Source organism: Cupressus sempervirens, chromosome 11 (genome assembly GCF_028749045.1).
Source record: "Cupressus sempervirens isolate cs-2001-9-10 chromosome 11, ASM2874904v1, whole genome shotgun sequence".
In the NCBI taxonomy this organism is placed as follows: Eukaryota; Viridiplantae; Streptophyta; class Pinopsida; order Cupressales; family Cupressaceae; genus Cupressus; species Cupressus sempervirens.
In genome coordinates, this window is record NC_143128.1 from 285,633,093 (window position 1) to 285,657,080 (window position 23,988).

General features: G+C 38.6%; 1 protein-coding gene across 2 annotated transcripts in view; it reads left to right on the forward strand.

Annotated features, from left to right (window-relative positions):
* The window catches only part of LOC149529222 (putative NAD kinase 3), a 204,836-nt gene that overhangs the window by 131,583 nt on the left and 49,265 nt on the right, over positions 1-23,988 (forward strand). The window lies entirely within an intron of this gene.

Sequence of the window (23,988 nt, forward strand, 5' to 3'; positions counted from 1 at the left end):
TAGGCATGTCAATATGCAGACCAGTCAGCAAGTCACAGTGGACGGGTCAAGGATAAAAAGGAGTATTGTGGGCAGGATGCATACAACTGGCACATATAATATCTTCAAATCCATTAATAAGAGTACAAGTTTATCTATCAACAATGATGGATAGGACAGAAGGAATGAATATGGAAAGTGGGAGTTAGCATCTTCTGCAAAATAAGACCCAGTAATCAGAATTATAAATAACATGAATATGGCCCACGGTGACAAATCTACTTGCAATCACCTACACTCATTATCACTTCAGATTTGGAGATAGAATCAATTATTTGTTAAACAGGTAATAAACACATATTAAAGGAGGAGTTGGCAGTGACTAGGAGTGTTAATAATTAGGAAAGAAGATGGCATACACTCAGCACCAACTAGTATTGGCAAAACAAGGGGATACATTACAGTCAATACCCAACACTAGAATGAGCAAGAAGTCAATTGATACATGCAGACTGAGTCAAACACCTTATCATAGTAATCCAGTCAGCAGATAAAATATCCACTCAACATCACATGATGATTCATTTTGGTGCTGGACTCAATTCCTGAGGTGTGTATTTTCATTGTCAAGCATACACATTTAATAGACAAGGAATGAGGAGTCAATGATAACAGAACAGATTATTACATTTTCAGTGCAGATATTAAGTTCCTGAAACGAGCACCTGTGATAATGGAGGAAAGGTGTTCATATTTGGCAATCGTCTAAGATAAAGAGGGAGGAAAAAGCAAATTTCCAATCAACTTTCAGTCAGCACAGCACATGATCAGGACAATAGACAATCAATGAGAGAACACCATCTATAAAGAATGAGTAACATCTTATATACAGTCATCAACGAGGGAATTATACATCAGCATTATAGACTACAGTCAGCCACAACAATTATTAATATATGTGGAGTTATTTTTCTGGAGTAACCAGTGACAATGAAGGAGACAACTGCCATTAATAGGAATCAGCAAAAGGAAAAAGCACCAAAGAATTTATTATTAGAAATAGAAGATATGCATCTAATATTTGTGTTTAGAAAATACAGAGACAATGATACTAATATCTCGATGGTATGATTGTACACGGGGAAGCGAATTCACCATTGATTAAATATTGTGGCTCACTCAATTCTTTCTAATGATACCGACAACCATTAGGAAGGGAATTAGAGATGGAGAGGTGTCTAAGTGGCTACAGAAATTGTTTGGTTATGTAATCATCATTAGAAGGTAAAACATTAATTAGTATAGACATTAAGAGTTTTGAAAATAATAAGCCAATTTTTGACGTAGCAAGCCTTCTTTGAATTCATAAAATCAGCTTGTCAATAACTATCTTATCACTTGGTATCCCAAAAAGTACAAGAAGTATTGTTATAGTACATACAAATTCAACAAATAGGGATAATTGCAGTTCAGGATAAGTTTCATTAGATTCCCAATAAGGATATTACTTCTACCCAATCTCAACAAAAGTATAAAAATAGTTACAAAGAAGTTTCTTGGGATTAAATTAGTCCCTAAATTTATAGGCCTTGACCAAGGGACATTACAGAAACGCTCAAACCCTAGGTACAATATATGTATTTTTGGTCTCTTCCGCATGCATGATAAGTAGATAAAAACTAAGTTACTACAATGTCTTAACCTTGCTTTCTAACTCTTTAATATTTACCTTGCAAATACTTGGTGGCAAAATTGGGGTAGAAATGTTCCAGATCTGCAATAACTTGCCTTTTGCATCTTATGTCAGCCATGTAGCTTATCCAGTTGTGAGCATAATTAGAGCTTAGTCGAGGCCATTCACATGAAGAAGAGGAACAAGTTAGCACAAAAATGCCTCGATGACTTTGTTTATGTGAATTATAACCTTAAGTTGTGCATGAGAAAGGTAGAGTTAGCACCACTTGGTCCATTTTCTTTGGATGACATAGATCCCTATTGTGATTGGGCATTACATGAGCAACCTCCATTGCTCACAGAGGATGACAACTATATGATTTGGAGAAGTAGGCTATGGAAGAGGGTGGATTTGTAGTGGGATTAGATGACATTGATGAGGAGGATGAGGGCACTAAGCATAAGAAGGATACAAATTATGAGGCATTGCTATTGTCAACACTATGTACATCTAGGATGGCTGTCTAGTCACAGCCATAGCCATAGCCACAACAAACTTCTAGGGCTAGACTCCCTCCCACTCTTGTAGTTTTTACTAGAGCTGCTGGAAAGGGGAAAAGGAAGGTGTAGCCTATTTTGATGTTGTATTTGACACTTGTATTTTCTTATAGCTTTATAAAGACAATTTGCTATTTTTAGTTTGCTTTAAAGTTCAGACTATCAGACTATGGCTACGGGCCATCAACATTCCACATGAGGATGCGATTTGTATCCTATTGTCATTTATATATACCTAGATCAGTTTGTTTGGTTAGTTTATTCATTTTTTAACTCATTAGATGCATCTCCTTATTGAATTTTGCGAAAAAAAAAATAAAAATTTCCAATTAAAATTTTTGCAATTTTTGAAGTTCTTGACATTTTCCCTAGCAGCTCCCAACTTATTTCGATATTTTCCATTATCTTTTTTTTTTGGTTCTTGGCAATAAGTTGTCGATAATTGTAAGAACCCCAAATAGGCTCTATGCTGATCACTGTTTGTTTCCCTGAGTGTAATGATTGTTTTTTGTTGGTTCTTGAATGTTTCAAGCTGCTTCTGGTTTTTTTTTGAGTTTATAAAAGAGAATACAAATATTGAAACTAATTTACCCAAAATTATAACTCAAATCTAATTATAATGCTGATCGAACTCATTTATTCAGATGGCTCATACAATTTATACAATGTTTATTGTTGGAAGAATACATAAAAAAAACATCAGCATTATTAGTTGAAAAAACCTGATTTTTGACTCCCAAAATGCAAACACGCTGCTGATTGCTCCCTCTCTAGGCAGCGCCTATCAAAATCTGCAATATTAAATCTCTGATTTTGAATTTACTGTAGCGCGGTACTGTTCACGGCACTGTTCACGTCACTGTTCACGAGCACTGTTCACGGTACTGTTCACGGCACTGTTCACGTCACTGTTCACGGGCACTGTTCACGGTACTGTAGCTGCTGTTATAAATCTGCAAACAGATCCATCCAATTTTCTCCTACTGAAACACAATATTGACTTCTGGATGAAGCCAACTCACAGGCAAAATTCGGGTGATATTTCACACCTTCAAATTGCATCAACTCTGAAGAAACTACGTCCTCCACAGTCTGAATTCTTCTCGAATTTGTAGAAACCCTGGTTTTAAATAATTCTCATAACATGCTCTTGAAGGAAGACAAGGTTTGTTTATAAAGACTCCTCAACTCCAGAATGAGGCTCTACGCTCAATGTGGGATAAAAGAATATAATAATAACATAAAAACTGTTATTACATTAGAACTTAGAAAACCCCTTTTAATTTTCCCATAAGCTTGGACCCACAATTAATTGAAATATGGCCCCCTTTTATGATATCATGACCCTCACTTAAGTTATAATATAAAAACATATTATAACTTAATAATATAAGCTCAAAACCAATAATGTTTATTCTAACTAAATAAACATTAATATCTCCATTATTACTCAACATTTTTGAATGTCGTCTGAACCGGGAGCTAAAATGATAGAGCTGCATATGACCATACCCCTTTTCTAAAAATAGCAGGGGTCCACCTTTATAACTCCAAAATTGCTAAAAATAGCCTGACCAAGCCAAACTCATAATAAACAAACTCTGGCAACCCAGAAGTGTACTCTTCTCAGGTCCTTGGAAGATCTCCACACCAAGGTGACCCTCTAACCAATCCTACTAGCCTACGAGGGTCTATGATAGGCTAATCACAAGCTAAAGTGATGTCTCTAGCTAGAAGGGGACATCACAGTCCACCCTCCCTGAAATTGCTTGTCCTCAAGCAATATCAACTCTGGATGCTGTAAAATCTCCTCGCTCTCCCAAGTAGCATCCTCTACCGGCAAATCCTTCCACTTCACCAAATATTCCCGGATGGTACGTCTCCTCAAGTTCCTTTCTCTGAAATCAATGATAGCCTCCGGAATCAAAACAAGTTTTCCCTCATCATCCAGGGGCGGTAATACTGTAGAAGGCACAATATGATGCCCCAACGCCTTCTTGAGACGTGACACATGAAAAACATTGTGCACCTTGCTCTCTGCCGGTAAGTCTAACTCATAAGCCACCTCTCCCACTTTCCTGATAATCCTAAATGGACCATAGTATCGTGGCTTAAGTTTCTCAGCACCATTCTTCTTGAGAGTGGATTGACGGTATGGCTGCAACATAAGATACACCATATCTCCAACCTCAAAAGTCCGCTCAGTCCTCTTTTGATCTGCGTATTGCTTCTGCTGATTTTGTGCCTTAGTTATATTATCCTTGAGAGTCTTAACAATGTCTTGACTCTCCTGTAACAAATCACCTGCACTGGGCACTCTACTGTCACTCAAAAGCAGATCCATAAAATTGGGTGCCTCATACCCATACAGGGCCATAAAGGGTGACATCTGAATAGACATGTGATAAGTGGTGTTGTAACAATACTCACAGAGATAAATCCACTTTATCCATGCCTTTTGTTGCCCTGTTATATAATTTCTGAGATATCCCTCCACCCATTTGTTCACTATCTCCGTCTGACCATCTGTCTGAGGGTGGTAGCTAGTACTCGGAGTGAGCTCTGTCGCACACAACCTGAATAACTCCTGCCAAAAGTGACTCATAAACCTGCTATCTCTGTCACTCACAATGCTCCGAGGTAAGCCATGTAATCTGAATATCTCTTTGAAGAACAACTCTGCCACTTGTGTAGCAGTGTATGTAGCAGTGATCGGAAAGAAGTGTGCAAACTTCGTAAGGCGATCCACAACCACATATATACAGTCCCTGCCTTGGGCTCTAGGTAGTCCTGTGATAAAGTCCATAGACAAACACTCCCACTTCCTATCAGGAATTGGAAGTGGCTGCAGTAAACCGGCTGGATAGGAGTGTTCCTGCTTATTCTGCTGGCAAGTGAGACACTCCCTAACATACTGAAGTACTTCTGTTTTGAGCCCCTTCCATGTGAAGCGCTCTCTAATCTGCCCGTAAGTCTTGTAGAAACCAGGATGTCCTGCCATAGGTGAATCATGAAAAGATTTCAGAACCATCCTTCTCACCGCTGATCCTGGGACCAAAAATATTCGCCCTTTGTAAATGATGAGCTCATTCACAAGGGTGTATCTGTTGTCCTGAATAGTCCCATCTATGAATCCAGTTGCCCAAGTATCCTTCGCATACTCTGCAAGGATCAAGTGTCTCCAATCCTCCGATATGTCTGTCAATAAGCTCAAATGGGGCCTACGTGATAAGGCATCAGCAACTACATTCTGCGTCCCCTTAAAATATGTAATATCAAAGTCATAGGACTGTAACTTGCTCACCCACTTTTGTTGCCTATCATTGAGATCTCGCTGCCCTAGAAAATGCTTTAGGCTATTATGGTCGGTTTTGATACAAAATTTGCTACCTACCAAATATTGCTTGAATTTAGCCAAAGCATGCATAATGGCTAACATCTCCTTATCATATATACTGAAGCTCCGCTCTAGCCCTCTCAATTTCCTGCTCTCATAAGCAATAGGGTGCTTCTCCTGCATAAGCACCGCTCCAATGCCCTCTCCGGAAGCATCACAGTGTAGCTCAAAAGGTTTGTTGAAATCTGGCAATGCTAACACTGGACAAGAAGTCATCAACTCCTTAAATTTCTCGAAACACTCCTGTGCCTCAGGAGTCCACAAAAAAGCTCCCTTTCTCATCAAATCTGTTAAGGGTGCTGCATGCCTGGAATATCCATCCACAAACTTCCTGTAGAAACCACATAGTCCCAGAAAGCCCCTCAACTGTGTAAGGTTCACCGGTGAAGGCCACTCCACAATGGCACGAATCTTTTCAGGATCCATGCGTACGCCCTCTGCACTGATGATGTGACCCAAGTACAACAACTCTGTCATGCCCAAATCACACTTCGACTCCTTTGCATACAAGGATTCTCTGCCCAATATATCCAACACCGTGTCAAGGTGAACTAAGTGCTCCTCCCAAGATCTACTATATACCAAGATATCATCGAAGAAGACAAGTACAAATCTCCTCAACTGAAGATGGAAAACCCTATTCATTGTTGCCTGAAAAGTAGCGGGTGCGTTAGTTAGCCCAAATGGCATAACTACAAACTCAAAATGGCCACAATGACATCTGAAGGCTGTCTTCTCAATATCCTGCTCTCTAACTCTGATCTGGTGATAACCTGATCTCAAATCTATCTTTGAGAAGAAGCAAGCTCCATGAAGCTCATCTATCAACTCATCGATCCTGGGAATGGGGTACCTGTTTTTAATTGTCTTCCTATTAAGCACCCTGTAATCAATGCACATCCTCAATGTCCCATCCTTCTTCTTTACTAACACCACTGAAGAAGCAAAAGGAGACTTACTTGGTCTAATGTGGCCCATAGCAAGTAACTCCTTTATGGTTTTCTCAATTTCATCCTTCAACCTCTTCGGATGCCTATAAGGTGTAATCATGATGGGCTTAGCCCCCTCCTCTAACTCAATGATGTGCTCAATACCCCTGTCTGGTGGTCTACCTGGTGGAATGTCACTAAACACCTTAGAGTGTTTAACTCTAAGCTCCTGAATATCAGGAGGATATTCAATCTTCTGCTGTCCCTCCTGTGATGGCATTAACATGCACTCTGCTGCCCATTCTACCTGATTATGTCGAATCAATCTAGCCATCCTCCGAAAAGAGACCATCCTGAGATCACTATCCCTAATTGCCTTAAGGATATGTGTCTTCCCATTCACTTTAAACCTCATCTCCATCTCCTTCAGGTTAAGAGTGAACTCACCAATATCGTGCAACCAACTCATCCCAAGAACTATATCTGTATCTCCCATAGGCACAACATAGAAATCTGCCTTAAAGTCATAATTATTAACTTTCAATGGGAGTCTAGTGATCTTACGATCACAATTGAGAACATAGCCATCCGCTACCCTCACTCTAATTCCCCCAAACTCCTCTGTTTGTATGCCACGCTTCTCCACCATCCTAGCATCGATGAAATTATGAGTGGCACCTGTATCAACCAAAGTTATAACTCGCTGTCCAGCAAGTACTCCTCTCATCCGGAATGATCCTTCTTGCTTAATACTAGTGAGACGAGCTTCCCTAAGTTGCCCATCTCCTTCCCCATCCTTGGACTCCATTTCAAACAAGTTTTCAGCCTTGTCTTCCTCTTTTCCACCATCCATTTCCTCTATATCAGACTGCTGATCTGAATTATCTGATTCTGATTCCTCATAGTATGCCCACATAACTCTGTTAGCTTTTCCCTTTGGCCTAAGAGGACAATCATGGTTTGCATCATAGGGTCCCTTACAGTAGAAACATAATTTTTTTCTTCCTCAAATCATTTAATGTTTCCCTGTCAAAAGGTGCTGGAGTTTTATCTTTAGAATCATTTTTAAAATCAGTCCTCTCTGGTTTTTTATAAAATGGTTTGTTATCCTTACTAGAAGATGCTCCTTTGGACTGAAATTTGTTTGTTGGGATTGCATGTTCCATACTTCTTGCCTTTTTCATCGCTTCCTGTAAAGAAATAGGATCAAATGCCTTTATCCACCCTCTCAGTGGTTCGGATAGGCCCTCAATGAAAAGAACTATCAATCTACGCTCTGAAATGTTTGGCACCATCACTGCCAACCGCTGAAATTCACCAATGAAATACTCCAAGTTGCCTGTCTGTTTCAACTGTGCTAAGTCCCGGAAGTAAATCTCTGGATCTTTCTTATCAAATCTTTCAACCAACTTATCCACGAAGTCCTGGTACTCTGTCACCTGGTTATGCTGAAGTGTTACCATACCATGGTACCACCAATCATGTGCTACTCCCTCCAAATGCAAGGTGGCATATTTGATAGCTTCAATCTCTGTCATTGGCCTCAGTGCCAAAAATGTGTCAAGCTTATGAATCCAAGCTTGAGCTGTCATCTTACCACTCCCATCAAATGTAGGCATAGTAAGCTTGCCTGTAGCCCTCTTCAGCTCACTATTTTGACCTCTAGGCCTCCTATCCTGTCTGAGTGACCTGTAATGCTCTCTCCTCTGATTAACAAAGCGTTCAAAGGTCATCCTCTCCCGAACCTGTGGAGCTAATAATTCCCATTCATCATTTGCAGCCATGAGTGCATCTGCAAATATGGGGTCTCCTGCCGCCTCCTCTGTCGGATCTTCTTCTGGCTCCTCCGGAACAAATGTAGGGCGTGTAGGCCTATCAGCTGTTCTAGAATGGGTCCGTTGTGGTCTCTGATTACCTGTAGCACTCCTGTTATCTCCCTGTACTCCCTGTTCCCCATTCTGTCTAACAGGTGGGTTCATCCTTTCTACCATAGTAGTGAGTGCCTGTAATGCCTGTGTCATCTGCTGCTGCCCTGTAACCATTGCACGAAAGAATTCTCTGGTATCCTGATCATCATTATTCCTCCTGTTTCTAGGTGGACTACCATCATACCTCTCTTCCATATTTCCTGTTTCCTGTAGCTGTTCTCTGTCAATCAAAGCTCTCCTGCGGGTATAGTACCTGTGTGGTCCAATTTCCAGTGGCTGCATATGACTCCCAAACCCTCAGGATGGCAGGAACTAGGCTCTGATACCACTGTAAGAACCCCAAATAGGCTCTATGCTGATCACTGTTTGTTTCCCTGAGTGTAATGATTGTTTTTTGTTGGTTCTTGAATGTTTCAAGCTGCTTCTGGTTTTTTTTTGAGTTTATAAAAGAGAATACAAATATTGAAACTAATTTACCCAAAATTATAACTCAAATCTAATTATAATGCTGATCGAACTCATTTATTCAGATGGCTCATACAATTTATACAATGTTTATTGTTGGAAGAATACATAAAAAAAACATCAGCATTATTAGTTGAAAAAACCTGATTTTTGACTCCCAAAATGCAAACACGCTGCTGATTGCTCCCTCTCTAGGCAGCGCCTATCAAAATCTGCAATATTAAATCTCTGATTTTGAATTTACTGTAGCGCGGTACTGTTCACGGCACTGTTCACGTCACTGTTCACGAGCACTGTTCACGGTACTGTTCACGGCACTGTTCACGTCACTGTTCACGGGCACTGTTCACGGTACTGTAGCTGCTGTTATAAATCTGCAAACAGATCCATCCAATTTTCTCCTACTGAAACACAATATTGACTTCTGGATGAAGCCAACTCACAGGCAAAATTCGGGTGATATTTCACACCTTCAAATTGCATCAACTCTGAAGAAACTACGTCCTCCACAGTCTGAATTCTTCTCGAATTTGTAGAAACCCTGGTTTTAAATAATTCTCATAACATGCTCTTGAAGGAAGACAAGGTTTGTTTATAAAGACTCCTCAACTCCAGAATGAGGCTCTACGCTCAATGTGGGATAAAAGAATATAATAATAACATAAAAACTGTTATTACATTAGAACTTAGAAAACCCCTTTTAATTTTCCCATAAGCTTGGACCCACAATTAATTGAAATATGGCCCCCTTTTATGATATCATGACCCTCACTTAAGTTATAATATAAAAACATATTATAACTTAATAATATAAGCTCAAAACCAATAATGTTTATTCTAACTAAATAAACATTAATATCTCCATTATTACTCAACATTTTTGAATGTCGTCTGAACCGGGAGCTAAAATGATAGAGCTGCATATGACCATACCCCTTTTCTAAAAATAGCAGGGGTCCACCTTTATAACTCCAAAATTGCTAAAAATAGCCTGACCAAGCCAAACTCATAATAAACAAACTCTGGCAACCCAGAAGTGTACTCTTCTCAGGTCCTTGGAAGATCTCCACACCAAGGTGACCCTCTAACCAATCCTACTAGCCTACGAGGGTCTATGATAGGCTAATCACAAGCTAAAGTGATGTCTCTAGCTAGAAGGGGACATCACAATAATGATATTTTGAACTATTTCCAAGAATGAAAGACAATTGATGATTGATTGAACATTTTTCTAGATCTTACCCAAGATACATCCCCTAACCTCAATTTTCTATAGAATTTTAAATACGCAGAAAATTCATCTTTCATTGCTAACCAAGTATTAACTTGGCACTTTGATATTGGGTTATTCAACACCATATAGCATGGATTCACACACTGGGTATGGGTATTGGTATGGTGTGTACTTCAATGTGCACCAAATTTATACATTACTATGGGTCTTATTTGTGCACGATTTGTTTTTCTTTTTGAGATGAACCCTGATTAAGATGAATCTGATCTGCACTTGATGAGTTGGTAGGACCCTTGCTGTCCTTGGGATGAACTTGTGTACCCACGACCTTCTAAAAACAATTTTGCAAGTAGAAAAAATAAGAAAAAGTAAACTTCAACAAAGATCAATATTTTTTGATTTATTTTAGGTCAAAAACTTTATTTATGTTTTTTTTGTTTCATTATTTATGCGATCTTTTTATTTGTAAGAATTTAAAGTCAAAGTAGTCAATCTTTTACTATGAATTTATATTTAGCTTAGTTCACTAGTTTATGACTACATGAACTTTTTGACACTAGATTTGCTTTACCCACAATTGTCTTGAGACAACTTGTGAAGGTGTGAGAGGCATTGGGTGTTTGGCGCTACAAGTAAAGGTTTAACACTACATAATAGGTGTTAACAAAAAGTAGTGTAAAATGCAACACAATAATGATGTTCAAAGATCTCGTTAACTTTATTAACTACAACAAATGTTTACATTCTTACGTTACAGACTCACAATGACAACATTACTTCTTTGTACACAATGATGATCATCAAATACAAGTACATAGAATATAATGTGTTGAAGGTTGCAACGAACTGTCTTGACCAATCAACTACCCAACTACCTACCCCTTTAGTCATTTTAATCATATGCTAACAATTATTTTACCGACAACATTATCTCCCCCAAAAAGAAAGTTGTCTACGGATGACACACAATAAAAATGAAACACTATACATCACGACAAAAATCATGGTTGAGGGTGTTGAGAAAGTGTCCTTTATGAAAAGGGTGTTGGTTGTGGTGTAGACGCTGCCAACTGTGCTCTCAACTCTCACACTTGATCTATCCTTGGCTTCAATTCATGCTCTGCTAACCTATGTTGCTCCATCGTCGACTTCACTAGAAAGATGACTTTAAGAACATCCTTGTCTTTCTTTTTTCATTGCCTCAAAAGCACTAGAAAGATGACTAATAACACCATTTTTGCCAACTTCTAAACCTTGTATGGACCAAGCCACCTAACTTTAAACTTCACTGGTTTGATTTCATTTCTCCCATTGTATGTCAACACTAGTTTTCTAGGAGTGAACCAAACCCTCAAGTGTTTGTCGTGTTGTCTTATGCCTTTGCTATACTACCTCAGTGGCACTTTGTGCCATCATTTGACACTTGTTCATTTTATTTAAGTTATAACTCTCTCGAAGACTTTCCATATCTCTTAGTCTGCTTTGAATGGCGATTCGCAAGCTTGGAACCATGAATTTGGTAGGGACAACAACTTTGTATCTGTACATCAACTAGAATGACATCTGTTTGGTAGTCACCTTGTACATTGTGCTATAGGCCCAAAGTACCAATGACAGCTTCTCCCAATCTTCTTGCTCTACCCCGCATGACTTGTGTATCATTGAAACCAATATTTTATTTGTGGCTTCAACTTGGCCATTTGCTTGGGGGTAATATAGATTGATAGGAAATGGAAAATCTTGAACTCCATAGCGAGCAATTAAATGACGTGATTTACAAAGTGGCCCTTTTAGTCACTTTTCAGTTGCATTGGAATGTCGTACCTTGTGATAATCTATTCATATGTGAACCTTTTTGTAGTCAATGTGGAGTTGTTCGGCAAGTCCTGTGCTTCCACCCACTTCGTCAGGTACTATGTTGCCACTAGTATGTATCTCCATCTCCTTGCTTTGCTAGCCTTTAGTGACCCGATGAAGTCAAGTCCCCACTTTTTAAATGACTCTTGTGCCTGTAAGGGATATAAGGGCAAGTAGTCCCACTTTATTGGTTTTCCAACTCGTTGACATGTGTCATATCCTACAATTCACTCCCTGACATTGTTGTATAATGTGGGCCACCATAGAATTGCAATTAGCACTTTCCTCGTTATAGTGTCAGGCCCCATGTGTCCACCAATCGGACCTTCATGCGCCTCCCAAAGCACACTCGAGACTTCTTCCTCCATGACACACTTCTAGAGTACGTAGTTGGTCCCATCTTATACAACAATGCATTGATTAACTCGAATGTCTGACTCCTCAAGACCAATTTCCTTTTCTCTCCAAGTGGCATGTGCCTTAGGAACTGAGACAAGTACTCACCAATTCTTGTGTACTACATTGGCAAGAATGAGTTGCATTAGGGAAATCATTGTTAACCCCTTAAGATGGTTTGCTAGACTTGATACAAGAGAGTTGGTTGGCAATTGCATGGCTCTTCTTTGACTACACTGCGATGGTGAATGTGAACTCCTGTAATAGTAATAACCATCTACTTACTCTCAGTTGGATTATAGGTTTGTTGACCAAATACTTCAATGCCTAATGGTCCACATTGAAAGTGAATGGTGTCGTCAATAGGCAATGCCAAAATTTTTGAACAACGTACAGCATCTCAAGAGCCTCCCTCTTAGTCGTGTAAATTTTTCTTGCCTTAGACAACAATTTTTTGGTGAAATAGATTGAGTGGTCCAGCCCACACTCTCTCATTTACTAGTGTGGCCCAATGGAAAAGTTTGATGCGTCTACATGCACACGGAACTCCTTGTCCTAGTTTAAATAGGCTAATACGGGTGCTCCTACTAGCTGTCTTTAACTCTTGGAATGCTTCTTCTGTGTGGTTCCCCAAGTGTGGAGCTCCCCATTTTGTGTCAACTTGTCTAATGTATATGATATTTGGGCATATTTTCTGATGAACCATTGGTAATATCCTCTATACCCCCAAAAGGGCTTCACCCTTGTAATGTGTGCAGGTGCTTCCATTTTTACAATCACTCGTACCTTGTCCGGTCTATCTTCAATCCTTCCTTGCATACAATGTCCTGTAGCTTCCCATCTGGTATTGTGAACTTATATCTCTTCGAGTTCAGTGCTAGCAATGCTCTCGTGCACTTCTCTATGCATTTCTTGAGAGGCACCAAATGTGTGTCTTGCGTACCAAAGATGGACCAATCATCTAGAAAGGCCTTAAAATTCCTAATTGACATTTTATCAAATGGGCAATATGATTCTTTGGAACATTGTTGGTGCTTTACAAAGACCAAAAAGTATCCAGATATAAGCATAAACCCCATCTTCTACAAAAAATGTGGTATTCAACTTGTCTTCCCTCGCTATAGATACTTGATTGTAGCCTAAGAATCTGTCCATGAAGGAATAGATCTCATGGTCTGCTACCTTTTTGAGGATGCTATCATTGAAGGGGATGGGGAAGGGGTCTTTCACCATGATTGAGTTGAGGGATCATAAGTCTACACAGATGTGAATCTGGGTCACCTCCTTAAATTATATGACAATGGGAGAGACCCGCTCACTTGTCTACACTTTGAAAATAATTTCAACCTCTAATGAGTCATCAAAAATCTACACAAATATGAATTTGGTTCACCTCCTTCAATGATATGACAATGAGAGTGACCCACTCACTCATTTGCACTTTCAAAATAATGTCAACCTCTAATGAGTCATCAGAAGTCTACACAAATGCAAATCTGGTTCATCTCCTTCAATCAAATGACAATGGGAGAGACCTACTGACTCATCTGCACTTTGAAAATAGTGCCAATCATCAATTCTTGTTTGATCTCCTCATTCGCTTGTGCGACATAATTCTTATTCATCCTATATGGTCTCTTTTGTATTGGTACAATGCCAAGTACCAGTGGAATGCAGTTCATACACAGTTTTGGAGCTACTCTTTTCAAATCCTTGTATGTCCAAGCAAATGTGTCTTTATAATCAATGAAGATCTTGAATGCTGCTGCTTTCAGAACGAGGTTCTTGTCATCACTCGTGAGGATTTTCGATGGATTAGCGTCATCACCAAGGTTGGTGACATTCAATGAAGGTTCCTTGTACCGAATCAATTTTTCCATGTCAAACTTATGTGCAAGTTCTTGTTCACTCGGGCCTCCGCTTTAGTGTATTCTTCAAATGCTAGAGGGAACAAGTCCTTTTCTGCCCCTTCATCCACCTAAAGTATATCGTAGTGGAACAATTTATAATCTAATATTTTCCAATGAAAGAGGCCATTCATTGAGTTGCGCTGAGAAACCCTCTAACTCTAGAATACCTTCCTCATCGGGTTTGATCTGTTGCTTCCTTTCATCCTTACCCTCCACCCTTCCTTCTTGGATTTTGATTTTGACAAGGATGCGAGGTCCTCGCTTACCATCTGTGTCTTGAGGTCGATGCTAAATTTCCTTTTGCTAGTCTCTATGGATAAAGTATTCCGTTTCCACTTATGGTTTACTTTGGCCATTGCTAGACACCCCCTCTTGAGGATAGCATCATATCCTTTTTCTTCAGTGTAATTACTAATTACTATAGAGTCAAGTATGGATAGATGAGTGCCATTCATTACTCTCTGTGCCATTAGCGTCTTAATTGACTTGATGTCATGTTGGTCAACACCCATGTGTTGGATGGTTGGTGGCTACAATGTAGGTTTCCCCTTTGGAAGCACACTGATGTGAGACCCTCCATCAATGATGGTGTTTGTTAGAATGGTGCCAAGGATACCCATTTCTACTACTGTGGGGTGTCTACCATTGTTTATGAGCAACAATATTGGATCCATGGAAGGGTTGATGGACTCTTCTATGTAGTCTACATGACATGCCATATGATTTACAACCAATACGGTGTTCATGAGGGTTGTGCATAATTGAGGCATTACTTCTTGGTACCTCCATTTGTATCATTTGCCATAAAATGTTCTGATCTACCTCTCTCCTCAATGAGGTGCTTGCCAATTTGTGTGTCTCCCTCCTCTCATCCATCATCTCTCTTTCTCGGTGGTCGCTTCCTGTATTCTCTGCTTCTCCTTATGGGGATCAGGTACACGACTTTCTTCACCTGCATCCTAGTGACTGCCAGTTTCCCTTCCTTTATGCTCGCCTTTTCAATATTCAGCAAGTTAATGCCCAACTTTGGACGACCTGTGTTCTCATGGTCTCTCGGTCCACACCCTCTACACAAGATTTGAGTTAGTTCTTCCCTTGGGTAGTCACCAACAAAATGCCCCCATTGGCCATATGCACGACATTGGATCATTGGCCTCCCCTTGACATTGTACTGGATGTGGCTTCGACTATTATAATTGTTGTTTCTCCCTCCACACATTATTTTAATAGCCGCTAGATGATGCCATGGTGTTGTTCACCTGAGGGTTGGCTGCTATTGTGGATGTGGAAGTCTTTGGGGTAAATAACACTTGTCGACCTTGTGTTTTCATATTATATGGGCACTCCTTAGTGGAATGACTCATAGTCTAGCATATGTCACAAAAGTTTTTTTTAGGCATATTCCCCCTTGTGTGGCCCTCCTTATATTCCATACGCTAGAGATCTCCATCTTCGCTTCTGCTTGTGCCATCCTTCATTGATTTAAACTCTTGCATCATCGTTAGCATGTCTTTCTGAAGGGCTTGCACCTTCTTACTAGTTTCTTCATCTCTGTTGTGTGTTGAGGAATTGTCATCATTGGATGACGACCCATGATTCTTCTTTTCTGTTTTTCTTTCCCTTTCTAAATCCATTGACCGGTTGTATGCCTCAGCGTACAATGGCGGGGACACAATTTTCATGTTCTTTTTTAATGATGGCTTCGATTTAATGAACCATCTCTTTTAGACCATTAACTAGCTGACTGTCCATCTTGCACAACAACTCTTTCAATCTGTGATCATATGCCTTGATAGTTTCATCCTTAGCTTGTTTGGTATTATAAATTCCACCCATGATTTTATTACCATCCCACAACAATCTAAACTCCATCTGAAATTCTTTCTTCAATTTTGCCCATGTGGCCACCTTGGTTTTGTTCACATCTAAGTCCAATCAATCACCACTCCCCTCAACGTGGTTGGAAACTGCTCGATCCACTCACCTTGTTCTGTCACCCCCATTGGTAGACTAGATGGTCTTATAGGTTCTGCAATGGTGTATGAGGTCTTCCTTCTTGTCACCCATGAATTTTGGTAATTTCTTTTTGTTTCATTACAACGGATTCGGTTACTATTGGTATAGTGTGTGTCCCTAAACTAGATGTGTTCGAGTTGGAAACATTGCTTTAGCTATCGTGCCTATGTGTTCCTCCAACACTTGTGACTGGGCGGTATCCTTCTCACCACTATTCTAAGCCTCTTCTTCCCTTTGGACTCTACTTGCCTCCTCCCGTACTTTGAGAGTGAAGTTCTCCAAGAAATTTCTAGTGTCCTCTAATAATCTTTTGTGGTTTATTTCTCCACCGTCTACTTTCTCCCCTCCTATGTGGTACCTTTCTTCGACACCAAATTCTGCATCTCTGAGCCCTTCACTTGCTGTGAAGGCAACCGTCCCCCCAACCTTCCTTTGGCAAGCCTCCTCAGTCATCATCAACAATCTCCATAGTCTTTGATATGGCTTCGATTCTCATTGCATTTTCATATGCTGATTGCACGACTTTGGAATTTGCTGTTGTAGTATCTAACAAGTGTTTTGTCAAGGATTTGTCCAAAACAAACTTGTTCATTGTGTGTGAACCAAAATCCTCGGATTCTACATCAACATTGATTCTGATTGTATATTCTGAATTCACTTTCTCTGTTGCCAAAAGCTTACCAAGATTATCAATAACATGGCATCCCAATTGCTCCAAATCACAAGTAAGGCTTGTTTCAACTGCTTGACAATCTTCAAGAGCCACGTGCAATTTTGTGATCAACTTTCTTAAGGTCTCTTCCTTGTAACCAATGAGTCGTTGAAATCTGAAGAACATTTCACATGACGTAAGAACGTTACATGAGACCATAGCATTTAGATCAAATTTTATCATTTCATCCCAATCCTCAAGGATTTCCTTCAAGTTATCTGCTTCATGAGTCAAAGAAGAAATTAAGCTTATTTCCATTTTGATCATTTCTTTGATACGCTTTAGAACTGCAAGTGTCTCTGTGATAGCTCGAACTCCTTCAACAATGATTTCCTGTATCCAAGACTTAGCAGCTTCAATCAACCTTCTTTCTTTAGATGTTTGTGATGCAACAACATTCTGAGAAGATTGCTTTTGGATGACCTCATTCAAACAAGCTATTTCCTGTTTCAATTGATTCTTCTTTTCCCAAAGCTCATGACTTCTTTTTGATACATTTGCCAATGCATCATGAGCATCTTGTAAAGAACTCAAACAAGATTGCTTTCCAACTTCAATCTTAGTAAATTTATAATCAGAGCTAGTGAGTTCTTCAACAAGTTTATCTATTAAGGGCTCAGCAACCTCAACATACTTGGTTTTGTCAGAATCAACCAAAATTCTAGAAACAATCTTGTCCTTCAGAGATTTGGATTTAGTCTTCTTAACAGGAAGATTGTCAGGAGGAACAACCACCTTCCTTCTCTTCGTTGTTATTCTACTCAACCATGCAGGTAGGCTGAAACTTTCATCTGTAGAAGCAAGCACAGTGGAGACCATTGGCATTGATCCAGATTGTATAGCTGTAGTGACTGAACAAGATTCAGTTTGCACTGCTATAGGCATAGGAACATGTGTGTGAAGATTCTGTCATGAAAAGTTCAAATCCTGTCAAAGATGTATCAAGTTGGGAAACTTGACCACTAGTAAGAGTCGGAAAATCTTCAAACACATTTGCTAAGTGTTCAAATTGATCATGTGCAGGAACACGAGGAGCAGCAGATGAAATCGGAAGAGCCATGGTATTAACTTCTGAGACGGGAATAGAGTGAGTGAAAATAGTAGAAAATGAATCTACATCATTATCAACCTCATGCAAAAAGGGCTCTTCATGTGGAGAAGACGTGCAAGCTTGTGCAGGCTTGGGAGGAGATATGATTCTAATTTCTCCTCCATCTACATCTTCTTTCTCGGATTCTATTTCCAATTCTTCTTCTGATTCTGTCACTGATTTTTGAATTGGTTCAGGAACTTGGGATGATTTAGTCCCTTTTCCGCCCTTTAATTTGAATTTGAGAGTATTCTTCACATTTGAAGATGAAGCACCATCTTTCCCTGTAATTTTCAGTTGTGACTTCCTGCCAGGAGGACCAAAGCTTCCAAAATCCAGACCCATTTTAGGCCTTTACTTTTGAACCACTTGTTAGTGTTTGCTAAAATGGATTGAAACCTGTCCATAATAGATGTACCTTCTTTTTGTTGCCATTGAATAGGAAAAGGGCACATTTTATCAAAACCGGCTTGATGAAATTCCGGAGCAAGGATGTCCCTGTCATCTTCAACTTGGAAATCTAGCGGGATTCCCAACATATTAAGATCGATTATTTGTTGCAAGGTTAACCTGCAATAATCCATCTTCATAATATCAAGCTCTGTTCTCATGTCAATCCAAATGTCTTCAATGCGATGAACATGAGTATAAGCCCTCTTTATCTGAGAGTTCATCTTTCGATAATCAAAGTCAAATCTAGCCTTGAACCTTTTCAATGTAATCAATTGCAACTCTGCTTCCATATTCTTTGCTTTAGGCACAAAAGCAATTGAATAATTGCCAATAGACAAAGGCCTAGCTGAGGTGATGCCAAATCCGGGCCTATGTGATGCATGCTGATCACTCTGCACGTCCATGAGTTGTCTGGCTAACTCCATTAGAGTGATTCGATCTGTTGCATACTTGGGTAAGGTATACGGCTCTCCTTTGAAAAATCTAACTCTCAAGTATGTGAAAGTGGGAAATTGAAGAAAAATGCAGCTGCACTGGTTTACCTTTTCCCATGTTGCATCAGATACTCTTTTGATACACAACTGTTTGTCGAACAGACACCTGTAATGTCCAAAGAAAGCATCTTGGACTCTTTTGTAATGATATTTACTGTTAGCCAAAGTAATTTGGTCATAGTATTCCCAAACAGGTACTTGAAGACGATCACCTTTGGTGGAAAGCCCCAAAAAAGATCCCATGGCAGCAGCAATGTAAACTAGATATGAATTCATGTAAAAAGGTACTGATGTTCCTACATTGCATATTTGTTGACAGATCGCAGTACTGATAGGCTTTTCCCAAAAGATGTGTTCTTTGTTCTCTATGATTTGAAACAAAAATTTGTACGTCCATGGCTCAAAGTCGGAAGAATCCTTAAAACCACAGATCCTGCTGAGAAGGATGACGAGATCCTTGTATTCTTGTTTAAAATTGGACCGATGAAGAGTCTTTGGCCACCTGGAAAAATTACTTCTTTTGTTGTCTAACCAGTAAAGGTTGACATACTTCTGATAGTTTCTTTTTTGTTCATTCCAACAAGCCAATGACGAATCTTTGGTCAAATCAACACATTCTGATTTACGAGAAACTTTGAAGACTTGTTCAATCACTTTAGGGTCAAGGCTAATAATAACCTTGCCGTTAGCGTCTTTGATATTCCTTGTCTTAGGAGTGAAGCTCCGAGCACATCCGTAGACAAAATCAGGTTCTATGGCCACCATGGGAAATGTAGAAATTAAAAGGATGTTGCTTCTTTTAATACATTTCATCTCATGTGTAGCTGGAGCTTCAATCCTTTGTAGAAAATCGGCTACATCTACGTGACCAATCTTGGTGTCTAGTATGTTATCTAGAACAGACGTAATTGAAGAAGGAACTGCATGAGCCAGTTCTTTGCCATATTGGTATTTCATCTTGCCCTTGGATTTGGAAGGCGAGGACATTTCTTGTGTTCGTACTGTAACACAAAAATTCCAAAACACAAATACATCGTCAGAAGGAATCTCCATGTAAGTGGATTCCAGAGCAGCAGTGAAGATTCGAAAATGAGTGACTTTCGAAGAGAAAGCATATGCATATGCAACGGAATGTGAAATGAAAGTATGAATATGGAAAATGGAATGGAATGAAAATGCGCGAAGGTGAAACGCATGGGAATGCGTGCAAAGTGAAAGTTGCTGATTTCAAAAGTGACTTAAATGTTTTCAAAGCTTTATTGAATGAAGCATGTATATATGTAAATGCAATATGTAACAGAAGGTGAAAAAATGAAATGAGGTGTAAGTTCGAATGCGTATACTTTACATGTATATGCGGATGCGGATGGAGGGTAACAAGTAAATTATGTTATGAAGTGGAAACATGTATTTATTCATGAAAGTGCAAATGTGTATATGAAGATGGAAATGAAACAATGGAGGTGAGATAATGAATTATATAGTCACTTTTGGAGGAAGAAAGAAGTCAAAATTCACGGAAAGCGAAAATAACATCTTTTTTGTCTTTTCAAAATATGACTTTTGATCAAAATTGGACCTTTTGGATGCAATTACACGTAAGACATTTTGTGTAATCGTGTTGTGTGAATGGAAGCGAAAAATGAGATGGATGAAAATGGAAACGAAAAATGGGATTACATGCATGTGTGGATGGCGAATGAAGTGAAAAACATGTAATCGCATTTGTCGGATGAAATGTGAGATGTAATGAGATGGAAATGGAATGTGAAAAAATGAAATGATAATGCTTTCGCATGTAGTGAAGGAAAAACAAGTTTTTGGGAAAAAACTTGCAACTTCTCCAAAATGGAGAAAAACCGGAAACAAGCACACAAAACCAAAACAAAAGAAAAACATACCTTTGAAAACAACTCAAAACATGCCACGATGCAATGCACTCCAAAGATGAAATTCGAATTTGGACTTGGGGAAGAACCAAAGACATCAAAATGAAAAAGAAATTCATATTTAAAGGAAAAATGCATATTCTAAGCAAAGATTTTCACAAATGGCATCCATTCAACGATTTCATGCATAAAATTAGCAAGGATAAACATGAATTAAAATGTAAGAAAGAAGAGGTCCACTTACATGATGAATATGTGCCAAAAATGAAGGAAAAAATGCTCTTTGTTTGAATTTTTCTTCAAAAAATGATGAGAATTTTTCAAATCTCCAAAATCCAAATGATGAAGGGCAGCAAACAAGGAGATTATTTAACAAAATGCCAAAACGTACCCTAGATTAGCTCCTCCTTGCAATGTTTTAAAGATTGCATGTTCTTGAGCCGTTTTTGCCAAAACAAGCAAAAAACGTGATTTTCAAAGTAAAACGTTTTGATGATTTAACACCAAAATAATGATCCTCAACTAATGTAATCACCTAATGAGGTAAAAACGACTTGATCTCATGCAAAAACGTGATCAAACTTGGCAGATTTATGGAGTTTTATGCAAAAAACGTGCCCTAGCTTGGGAGTTTCAAACACGTTTTTGGGTGCAATAACTTGATTTTTGATGAGGGCAAAATGATCACCTCTTCAAAACATGATGAATGCAACTGATTTCATTCAAATCCATGGAGAAAATCAAAAGTTATGATCAATATAGGAGGTTTTTGGAGCAAGAATATGTTTTCTTCACATAATAGGACATTTTTATGTTCATTACATATTTTAAAACATGTTGGAAGGTAAAGAGGACCTTTTTGAGTCCAATGCATATTTTAAAATATGTCTTGAGATATAATCTCACTTTTTGAAGCCCATTACATATTTTAAAATGTGCAAGTCTCCAAAATCTCACTTTTTGCAGTCACTTACATATTTTATAAACATATCTCACCTTTTTCATTCACAAGCATGAAAACTCAACTTTTCATGTCATTGCATCAAAAAGGTCCACTTTTACAAGGTTTTGATGTAATGACTTGAAAGGTCCTCAAAATGAGTTTTCATATGCATTAGCATGAAAAGTTTCCACTTTTCATGGTTTTTTTACATGCATATGCACATAAAATGTCCACTTTTAGGCTTTTAAGTTATGCATTTCACTTATTTTTATAAAAATGTCAACAATATGAGTCAAAAATAACATTTATGCATTATATTAATCAATATAAGTCATAAACATTAAGTTAAAGTGACATTTATATAAGTATTTGATTTAAAAATAAAAAATTTAAAAAGTAACTATATAGTTCTATAGTCACTTTAAGTGAAAAATTAAAAAGTAACTAAACTTAAAATTATAACATAAAGTGCACTATAATCACTTTAAGTTATAAATTTAAATGAAAAGTAATTTCAAAACATAACAAAAAGTGAATAAAATGTTATATTTTCAAAAAGTGAATGTCAAAATGAAAATATAACATCATTTTTTTAAATTTATGCTGTTGCACCTAAAATGTCCACTTTTGAGGCACTAAAATGACCATATCTCTTGACTAACAACTCCGATTGACCTCTAGGTTAGACTGAATCGAAGGGGAAATCGAAAGGCATAACATGAGCAAATTCAAATAACCAAAAACAAACAAACACGAACTCAAAAGCAAAAAACGGACTGTGAAGGCTTCAAAAATCAAACAAAGGCTCGATAGAAAACAAAACGAAAATGACTTGACGAAGGCCTTTAGTAAAACAACTTGATATTCGAATTGAAATGGATTAATTGATCAACATTAAGCAATTGGATATCAAATTCAAGCTTAGAAAAACACGAAACTAGCTTGGAAAAGTTTCGTGCTGTTACCAACATTTTGTGGTGACAAAATGCAGGACAACAACTAGCTCTGTCTAGGGAATGTTACTCGTTTGTTTTTGGAAACAAAGAGTGACATAGAATCCAGTTCTCTAAGTGCCTTTATCCACTCCATTGGGCAGTAGAGTCAGGCGACAAAAGAAAAACAAAAACTAAGCTAAAGACTCAAAAACCAAAACTATGTACAAGGATTACTTATCTAATAATTATTGGAAGTAATGTTTCAGATGTTGTCCACTGTAAGGCACTAGAATTGATGTTCCATCACAGTATGTGAGCCAGAAACTGTTTTCACCCGCAATCTGATGAATTGTGAAAGGACCTTGCCAAAGAGAATCAAATTTTCCATGCATTCCTTTGTGTTCTCGCCTTGTGTCCCAGAGTAGGACAAGATCGCCAATTTGAAATTCTCAATATTTGGCCTTCTTATCAAAGAGAACTTTGACTTGTTGCTGATGAGCAGTAAGCATATCAACCACTTCTTTTCTTTGTTCTTCCAACTGCTGAAGAAACATAATTCTCTTATCCAGTGCATCTGAATAAGTTTCATCTTCAATGGCACGCACCAACTTGAGAGCTGGAAGCTCTAAAGTTATTGGAATTTCAGCATTAACCCCATATAACAATTGAAAAGGAGGCATTCCAATTGCTTGCTTCGGAGTGATCCGATTTGCCCACAAAGCATCAAACAAAGCCTTGTGCCAAGTTCGCTGATTTGAATCAATCAACTTCTTCATGATATTCACCAAATTTTTGTTGCTTGATTCCGCTTGACCATTACCTTGGGGGTAATAATTAGATGCATGTGCCAAGGTAACTCCATGATTGAAACAAAATTCAGTAACCTCCTTCAAAGAAAAAACAGCTGCATTATTTGCGATAATCTTATTCGGAACACCGAAATGTGAGATGATGTTCTGTTTCAGGAAGTCACAAATAATCTCTGAGGTAGAGCCGTTCACTGGAATTGCTTCAACCCATTTGGTGAAGTAATCCGTTGTTGCTAGTATGTAAGTATGACCTTTGTTGGAAGGTGGATTAATTGTACCAATGAAATCAATTCTCCATTGTTGAAATGGCTCATCAATTA